This window comes from Gadus chalcogrammus, chromosome 16 (assembly GCF_026213295.1).
Source record: "Gadus chalcogrammus isolate NIFS_2021 chromosome 16, NIFS_Gcha_1.0, whole genome shotgun sequence".
Lineage (NCBI taxonomy): Eukaryota > Metazoa > Chordata > Actinopteri > Gadiformes > Gadidae > Gadus > Gadus chalcogrammus.
The window spans coordinates 23,118,373-23,126,868 of record NC_079427.1 but is presented as its reverse complement, the minus strand read 5'-3'; the positions used below and the strand labels follow the sequence as shown (position 1 = coordinate 23,126,868).

General features: G+C 43.9%; 1 long non-coding RNA gene across 1 annotated transcript; it reads left to right on the top strand.

Annotated features, from left to right (window-relative positions):
- The first annotated feature begins 3,243 nt into the window (after positions 1 to 3,243).
- On the top strand, positions 3,244 to 4,527 carry LOC130406558 (uncharacterized). Its single transcript, XR_008904471.1, has 3 exons — positions 3,244 to 3,654; positions 3,921 to 3,964; positions 4,383 to 4,527. It is a non-coding gene; the product is annotated as an uncharacterized LOC130406558 (long non-coding RNA).
- The last annotated feature ends 3,969 nt before the right edge of the window (positions 4,528 to 8,496 follow it).

Here is an 8,496-nt window from a genome sequence, read left to right as displayed (position 1 = left end):
CAGTTTCCGCCGGTGTTTTGATGTCCAAGCCAGCAGCAACAAGCCACAGTTGAGTCCTTTCTGGATCTCGCACTGGAAATTGGTGGAAACTTTGTGGTGCCCATCTGTAGCGTTTATTTCTACAATTGCTAAATGCACACTGAACCACCATGTTGCCTAGTCGTTCAACTCCGCTTCTGTCCCACGCTTCTCTGTTTACTTTCTTCCGTTGTGATTCAGTTACAAAACTAACCGGCGCAAAGCAAAATTCCGCTGCTGCTGAGAAAGTAGTCCCTCGATGATTCATGCGATGCAAGGTTAGTTTTATTTCTAACATTATTCTATCAACACAGACATTTAAATCTATAGTCTGGCGTTATAATTGATTTACCTCGGTGTACTGAGGAGTGGGTAAGACTATTTTTAATAGCAGGCTAGCATTGCCCGTTGCCGTGCGCTAGCCTGGCACGAGCAAACTCTGCAACTAGAAGGACTAAATGAAATGTGTTGAAAACTGTCTCCATTGATAAAGAATAACAATGCTCACTTGGGAATCAGGCCCTATGTCCAAAATTCCGAACCACCCCTTTAATGGATAATGTTCCTTGAAGCTCTGTGGCATCGTTGCCTGGATCGTCTCCTTGGACAGCCATGGAACATAGCACCTCTTCTTCTCCTCCATGAAGTCCAGCCACTGAGAGATTATCCTACTGACCACAGACTGAGACACTCTGAACCTCTCTGCGATGTCGTCCTGCAATAGGTTCAGCCGGAGCTCCATCAGGGTCATCAACAGTTGATCCATGGGATGTAGCTGAGAGATGCTGCATCCTTCAGTAGACACAGTAGACACAGCCGATCATTCCGGAGAAGTTCGGAGTGTACAAGATGTTGTTCAGGACACTGTGTTGCCTGGTCATGGAGGAGAGGACAATGGAGTGAGTCACTGACAGCATAGATGTGATCTTCCATGAATGTATACTTCCCCTGTGTAGAAGCATCACGGTGTGTCCGCCCTGCGCTCCTGCCTGAGGAGGTCCGCCCTGCGTTCCGGCCTGAGGAGGTCCGCCCTGCGCTCCTGCCTGAGGAGGTCCGCCCTCCAGACCGTCCAGGGGAGGCACGCCCTCTGCTCCTGCCTGTGGGGGTCCTCCCTCCACTCCTTTCCGAGGGGGGTCCCTCTTCAAGGCCTTCCAGAGGGGTCCCGCCTTCCAAACCTTTCGGAAGGGGCACGCCCTCTTCTCCAGAGGGGACACGCCCTCTACCTTGCCTTCCTGAGGGGTCCCGCCTTCCAGAGGGGGTCCGCCTTCTACCTCGCCTTCCTCCAGAGGGGATCAGCCCTCTACCTTGCCTTCCTGAGGGGTCCGCCCTCTCCCTCGCCTTCCTCCAGAGGGGACCAGCCCTCTACCTTGCCTTCCTGAGGGGTCCCGCCTTCCAGAGGGGTCCGCCCTCTCCCTCGCCTTCCTCCAGAGGGGACCAGCCCTCTACCTTGCCTTACTGAGGGGTCCCGCCTTCCAGAGAGGGTCCGCCCTCTACCTCGCCTTCCTCCAGAGGGGACCCGCCCTCTACCTTGCCTTCCTCCAGAGGAGACCCGCCTTCCAGAGGGGGTCTGCCCTCTACCTCGCCTTCCTCCAGAGGGGACCCGCGCTCTACTCTGGCCTTCCTCCAGAGAGGGTCCGCCCTCTACCTGGCCTTCCTCCTGAGGGGACCCGCCCTCTACCTCGCCTTCCTCCAGAGGGGACCTGCCCTCTACCTCGCCTTCGCCGGCCTCCTGAAGGGTTCCGCCTTCACCGCTGCCGGCCTTCAGAGGGGTTTCTTTGCCGCTGCAGGCCTCCTGAGGGACTGAGCCCTCATCGTCCTTGCCGCCGGCCTCCTGAAGGGTTCAGCCTTCACTCTGCCTTTGCTTGCCCCCCAGGCCGTCCGCCTGAGGCTCCCTGCCATGCCCTGGGGCAGTTTTCTGGCCGCCCGCCTGACACCCCTCCGCTCTGCCCCAGTCCATTTATTTATTTTGATTCCCTCCTCCTGGCTCCCCTCCACCCATCCTATTTGGGTTTGACTTTCTTCGTGTTTTTTTTTTTTTGCTTGTCGTGGGTCGCATGGGGGTCGACCCTTAAGGGGGGGTACTGTCATGGTCTGTGTCGTGTTTTGGTGTGTTTCCCTCCTGTGTTGATTACTGCTCCCTCCCCTAATGTGTCTCAGCTGTTCCTCATTGCGTGTCTTGTGTTGGCTCTTTCCTTTGTTCCTGGTGCTGTCATTGTGGTTTGTACCCGAGTCGTGTTACATGTGTTCTCTTCGTTCCCTTGCTCCTTGCCTTAGCCTTTTGGCGTAAATAAAGTGCCGTTTACCCTAACCGTCTGCATCTGGGTCCTACCTGCTTGCTTGCACCCACAACACCCTAACAGAATGTGGTCCTCCTGGTATGTAGACAATTCAGATTAATTATGTTCTACCTTTAACTGTCTGAATCACTATTGCTTTGAATAGTTGGTATTTTTTTATTGATTACTACAGGCAAAACATTAACATACTGTGATTTCCTTACAGCTCGAAAAGCTTCAAGCAGCAGGTTATAAACCTGTCCTCCTGCTTGGGAAAGCCACAAAGAAGAGCCATGGGGTCCAGGTGTTCATACCACGTTGCAACTTGGCCACTGAACTTACACTTGCACTGTTGGAAGTTCCACTGTTGAACTTTGAGTGAGTGTTATCTTATGTCATCTTAGATGGACATGGACAGAGGAGAGGTGGAGGACAGGGCCGTGCAGGTTGAGGAGGAGGTGGCCCTGCAGGTGGAGGAGGTGGCCCTGCAGGTGGTGGAGGAAGTGGCCCTCCAGGTGGAGGCGGTGGCCCTGCAGGTGGAGGTGGTGGCCCTGCAGGTGGAGGAGGTGGCCCTGCAGGTGGAGGCGGTGGCCCTGCAGGGGGAGGCGGTGGCCCTGCAGGGGGAGGCGGTGGCCCTGCAGGTGGAGGCGGTGGAGGAGGGGGCCCTGCAGGTGGAGGAGGTGGCCCACCCGGACACGGAAGGACCAGGTATGGATTTTTCCATTAAAGGATTCATGAGAAGGTACTAAGTGTCATACAAATAAACATCATTGCCTGAATGAGTAGTATTTTATTTTCCATTCCAACAGCGGTCTCTACTGTGCAGAGGAAGAGGAGGAGCAAAGGTATGTACAGAATGTCTGTACAGATCGAATTGCTAATTGACTACTATTCCTTTCACCATAGCATTTAATTTATTGGAGTTATTTTGGAAAAAGGACTGTAATAAGAATGTTGGATATGACCATTTGAGTCTTTGTTTGAATACCTGAACATGTCTTTCCTACAGAGCTTCACAGCCAGAAGAAGGGGCTTGCAACACGGAATAAAACTTTACCGAAGAGTAAGATGAAATAGTTTTGTAACGATCAGAGCACTGACAAACCCTTTACACAACTTATCAGCATATTGGAATTGTAAATTATTCTCCTGTGTATTCATAGCAGTGAATACAGCATTATTACAGTAGTAATAATTACCGTTATTGATTTTTATATTTGCGTCATTTTATATTTGCCAGTGGATAAGCATAGATGGTTTTGTTGTGAAAAACATGTTTTTTATATTTTCAGATTGCCCCTACCATATTGGGCGAGATGCCTTTGAAATAAGGGGTTACGTGAAGGAGAGGATTAGAAAGGTTTGACAGACCCATAAAGACCCAGCAAAAACACAGCAAAAACACATGCGTGATTAACTGTAGGAATAACATTCTCGCTGATTGATCATGTAAACTTTAAAGCATGCATATTAAGTGCATACTGTAAATGTAATTTACTCATGTAAACAAGTAATTTGCATTAATATTTTGGAATAGTACCCTCAATGCATTTTGTCTATCAAACCCGTAGGCTAACACTGAATTTATTATCTTACTACTGAATTTATGGTTCCTTTCCTTGATAGGGCATTAAAGAAGTCCTCGTCGATTGGCAGCCTTGCCCAGTTTGGTATGTATTTAATTTGGTTTCTTTCTGTTTCACTGTTTTTTTTTAAACCACTTCATTGCTTTTCCGAGTTTTCTTTATTATACCATATTATTTTGCACCATCTTGGTGCAAAATAGCTGCTGCTATTTTAACGTTTACCAGTAGTTCTTCCACCAAACAGACTTGCCAACCAGATTTCCTGTCAAGTGGTTTCATCATTCCCTTTCTTATGTGTCATACACTATTACATTAGATCTTGAATTATTAGAAAGTGTGGTATTGCTCAAGAACAAAAATTTGCAAAGATTGGGCTTGATTTGTAATTGCCTTTATAGATGAGAATCAATATAAAGTATGTATATACTGTATGTTACGTAAGTGGAGTTTCACCAATCATCACAAAAAGGTTCATTGATATTTTCATTTTTTCTCTTTTCAGTGGGAAGGAGTGGGCCAGGTCCTGGCAGCCAAAAGATTTTAATTAGTCCCCTGCCCTCTTCTTAAAATAAAAACATATTTTCAGTCTTTCTAGAATGTGGTGCTACTCCTGATACATGATTGCCCTGCCATTCAAATGTGGTCACTAAGAGCTTAATGACACACACATGTATGTATGTATGTATGTATGTATGTATGTATGTATGTATGTATGTATGTATGTATGTATGTATGTATGTATGTATATATGTATGTATGTATGTATGTATGTATGTATGTATGTATGTATGTATGTATGTATGTATGTATATATATATATATGTATGTATGTATGTATATATATATATATATATATATATATATATATATATATATATATATATATATATATATATATATATAATATGACACAACAGTTAATATGAATTCCAGTCTGTAGGTAGTAGGCTACATGGTGGGTAAAGTTCAAGTATCTCAAAAATTGTGGGCTGAAGGGTCTCTAGGTAATAGAGTAGTAGCAATTTGTTTGAGTATTTAATCCATTCAATGTATTTAAAATATGCATCCAGGTATAATTGCAAATGGCTACATTGTATAGATAATAAACAAAACAGTCATTCATTCCACAATCCATCAGCCTTTTAAACAAACATTTAAAAAGAAGGTTTTAATTGTTGGTTTAAAATGCCAACATTTTTAGATGTGTCCCTGAACTATGTGGTAAATATGATGATTTGGGGGTTTTGTCCTGTCAGTGGTTGTTTATCTTTATTTACTTTTTGTTGTTTGTTCTTAATGTCGTTGTTGTTAATGGTCATGTGTATCTGTCTTTTCACTGAGAACAATTTCCCCAAGGGGACAATAAATTTCTAACTAACTAACTAATAATATTGATTTTTAACATACAAGTGCAAGTAGGGCCTACTGAATGTCAATTTAGTCACAACAACTGATTATTAAAATATAATGCTGATAGATATTTATTCAACCTAATATTCAACACCAAAACACCAGATTCTCTTGGATGATTAAGTTAGCTGCTACGTCAAACCAACCATGGTGTGTGGTGGCGTTTTTTATATGTGTGAAAGGGCATTCAAATATAGCCTACTACAATAATACATTTTATTTGTAAAGCACTTTTCATAAAAATAATCTCAAAGTGCTACAACAAAACAAGAAGGGCAATAACAATAATCTAAGGACCATAGGTGTTATTGGGTGTACCGATGAGAAGGCTGTTACAGTAATCAAGCCTGGAGGAGATTAAGCCGTGGATGAGTTTCTATGCGTCAGAAAAGGTGAGGAATGGGCGGAGTTTTGACCAATGATCAATTAGGAGGCCAAAGCCCTAAAGGACAACCCTGTCTCATCAAAATTACGTTCCCAGAGAACTATTCGGCATTCTCAATTACGTTTGTCTGAAAACGTATTTTGTCTCGACAGAAAAACATGGTTGCTAAGCCTATGATGGTTGCTATGGACGCTGAAACTAGCAGCCCGAATGCCGTTTAAATCATGGCTATAAAACCATTGTCTTTGCTGATTATGTTACCGTGTAATGATGTTATTTTTCCACACATAAACACAGAACAGTCTGGTCAACCCAGTATCACGCCGAGGCGTGAAATAGATACATTGGTCCACCTCGAGAGGCGTGTTCAGTGTCACGCTTTGCCTGACCAAAGCGTGAAGAGATACACGTTTCTTCCGCCCATCTAAATGAATGGAGGAATAGCACCAACAGGGGTCGATACGTTCTCCCAGCATTTGGGGGAAATGGTTACGTATGTTGCAATATATATCCAATATTTTAGGACAGATTCACCATTAAACGTGTTTCTAATAACATTTCTAGCGAGAAATATACTTTTTACTTGCATAATCTTCAGTCAGTGAATGTGTCTGATCTTTAGTTTGATAGTTAGTTTTATGGTCTTTTATGATCAGTAGTTCACCCGTCGACGCCATTTTGGATTTAAGACTCGATAGGTAGATTGCCGAACACAGAGCTTGTGGCATCTGTGAACAAAACGCAAGCTCTGTGTTCACCAAGATACTTATCGAGTCTTAAATCCAAAATGGCGTCGACGGGTGAACTACTGATGGTATTGTGTGTATAAAATGTCATTTTTAATAAACAATCTGTACACTTACAAAGTTATCAGTGACTCGTTTTATATTTTATGACCCTTATTATACTACCAAAGAAGTGTCGGGCTACTTCTAGCCTTTTAAGTGGTTTAAAATAGCGAATAGCCCCCATCGTTCCAAGTTTATAGCGTTTTTGTAGAATCGGCTAAAAACAGCCAATTTAAGAATGCGCTTTTGTGCTCCCAAACGAACATCCCATCTCGTTATCATATTTAACATATCCCAGATCCATTTTAAACCGGATTTCTCCTTTAACGGTCCAAATGTTAAAAATCGACTTTGACCCTCGGGAACGAATAATCGAATAATCGAAAATTCTGACCCATCCCTAATTACAATGGGTAATTGTTTGTCATCAAAGTAAACTAATCTGAATTTGCACATAAACAAACCTGTAGTTAGGCCAGGCCATCGGCCTGTATGGCCCTTACGGCCTCCACGCCTCCCTCTGGCTTTGCCGCTTTCGCTCCGTTTGGTTGAGCTCCGTGCTGAATCCCCTCCAGACCTTGCCTGTTTGCCATCCTCCGCAGCCTCCTGTGTGTTTAAGTCCAACATCTTGTTAGACTGAGTTTCTGAGGTACTGAAACATTCATTTCATGTACAAGTTCAAGTTCAGTTAATGTACAAAAAGTTGTTACCATGGCTTCAGCAAGGAATTGGTCATGCATCAACCCAATGGCAAGGTGTCTTCCTTCTGTGCGGGGGTCACGGGGATCCAGGTCAAACAACTTGTCCATTGCAACACAAGAGAAAACAGTTATAGCGATAGAATGACTAGATCGACTGCCGACAATCTATCTTGAGAATGCTTGTACGTTTAGCCATAGATATATATAGAACACTAGATACGCCACGCCCCTCTCAGCCGCGGCACACGGAGCCGCCATCTTGTGTGGGTCTTGAGTAGGTATTCTCAGACTGTCAGACAGCCATAGATACATATGGTCACAGCTCATTTCTCAGCTCAAAAAACAATGCCAGTTCATTGTGCTGCTTTCAGGTGTGTACACCCCCGTTCAGTACAAACCAGATCAGAGGGAATCACTTTCCACAGGTGAGATACATTTTTTAAGTACATTTTTTAGTCATCATTAGCTAGCTTACATTGTGGAGAACTACGGTGAAAGTGAATCGTTTGCGCTATTAACACTATCGCTGGTTAAACGTCTGCTTACTTTACTATTTACACAATTCAATTTCCCCTGTAACTTAAGTTTGGTAACCTTTATTCCAATTTAACTATTTATGGTTTAGGGGTGTGTTACACGACTGCAATGTTTTCATATAGGCCTACACGTTTAACCGTTTCGTATGGCGGGGGCGATGTTTTTTTTCGTCTGACAGACAGTCAGACTTATAGACAGAGTTAGGCCGAGAGATCTTTATTTATTAATTTTACTGTTTGACTTCAAAGTGATCATCTGACTTTAGACTCCCGCTTTCACGGAGACAAAAGTAGCCAATAGTGAGAGTGAAATGATTTGCTCCCCCTTAACCCTAGCTTGAGTTTAAATGTAAATTGGTTTTGGTAAATGCCATCACCTAAATGGTAACTTCTCTTGCCTTTTTTCTTATTCCTTAAGGTTTCCCAAAGCCGGTGACCAGCGAAGAAAATGGGTAGTCGCTCTTAAAAGAGAGGGTTTTGCTGCCAATGACGATACCATGCTCTGCAGTAAACATTTCAAGCCAGAGCATTTTGACCGGACTGGTCAAACTGTCAGGATCAGACTTGGTGTTGTTCCATCCATCTTTGCCTTCCCCGCTCATCTTCTAAAAGTAGGTATACTATTTAGGCTATTCTGCCTCAGTCTCAGCTTGTTGTGAGTAGGGTTCGAAAGATTATTTACGACCCCTACATGCACTGTGCATTCCTTCATCACATGGGGTTGGGGGGTTGACATTTTACTAGATGTTTAATAGATGGGATCAGGCAGATGAGTAATACTTTCCTCAACATTCAT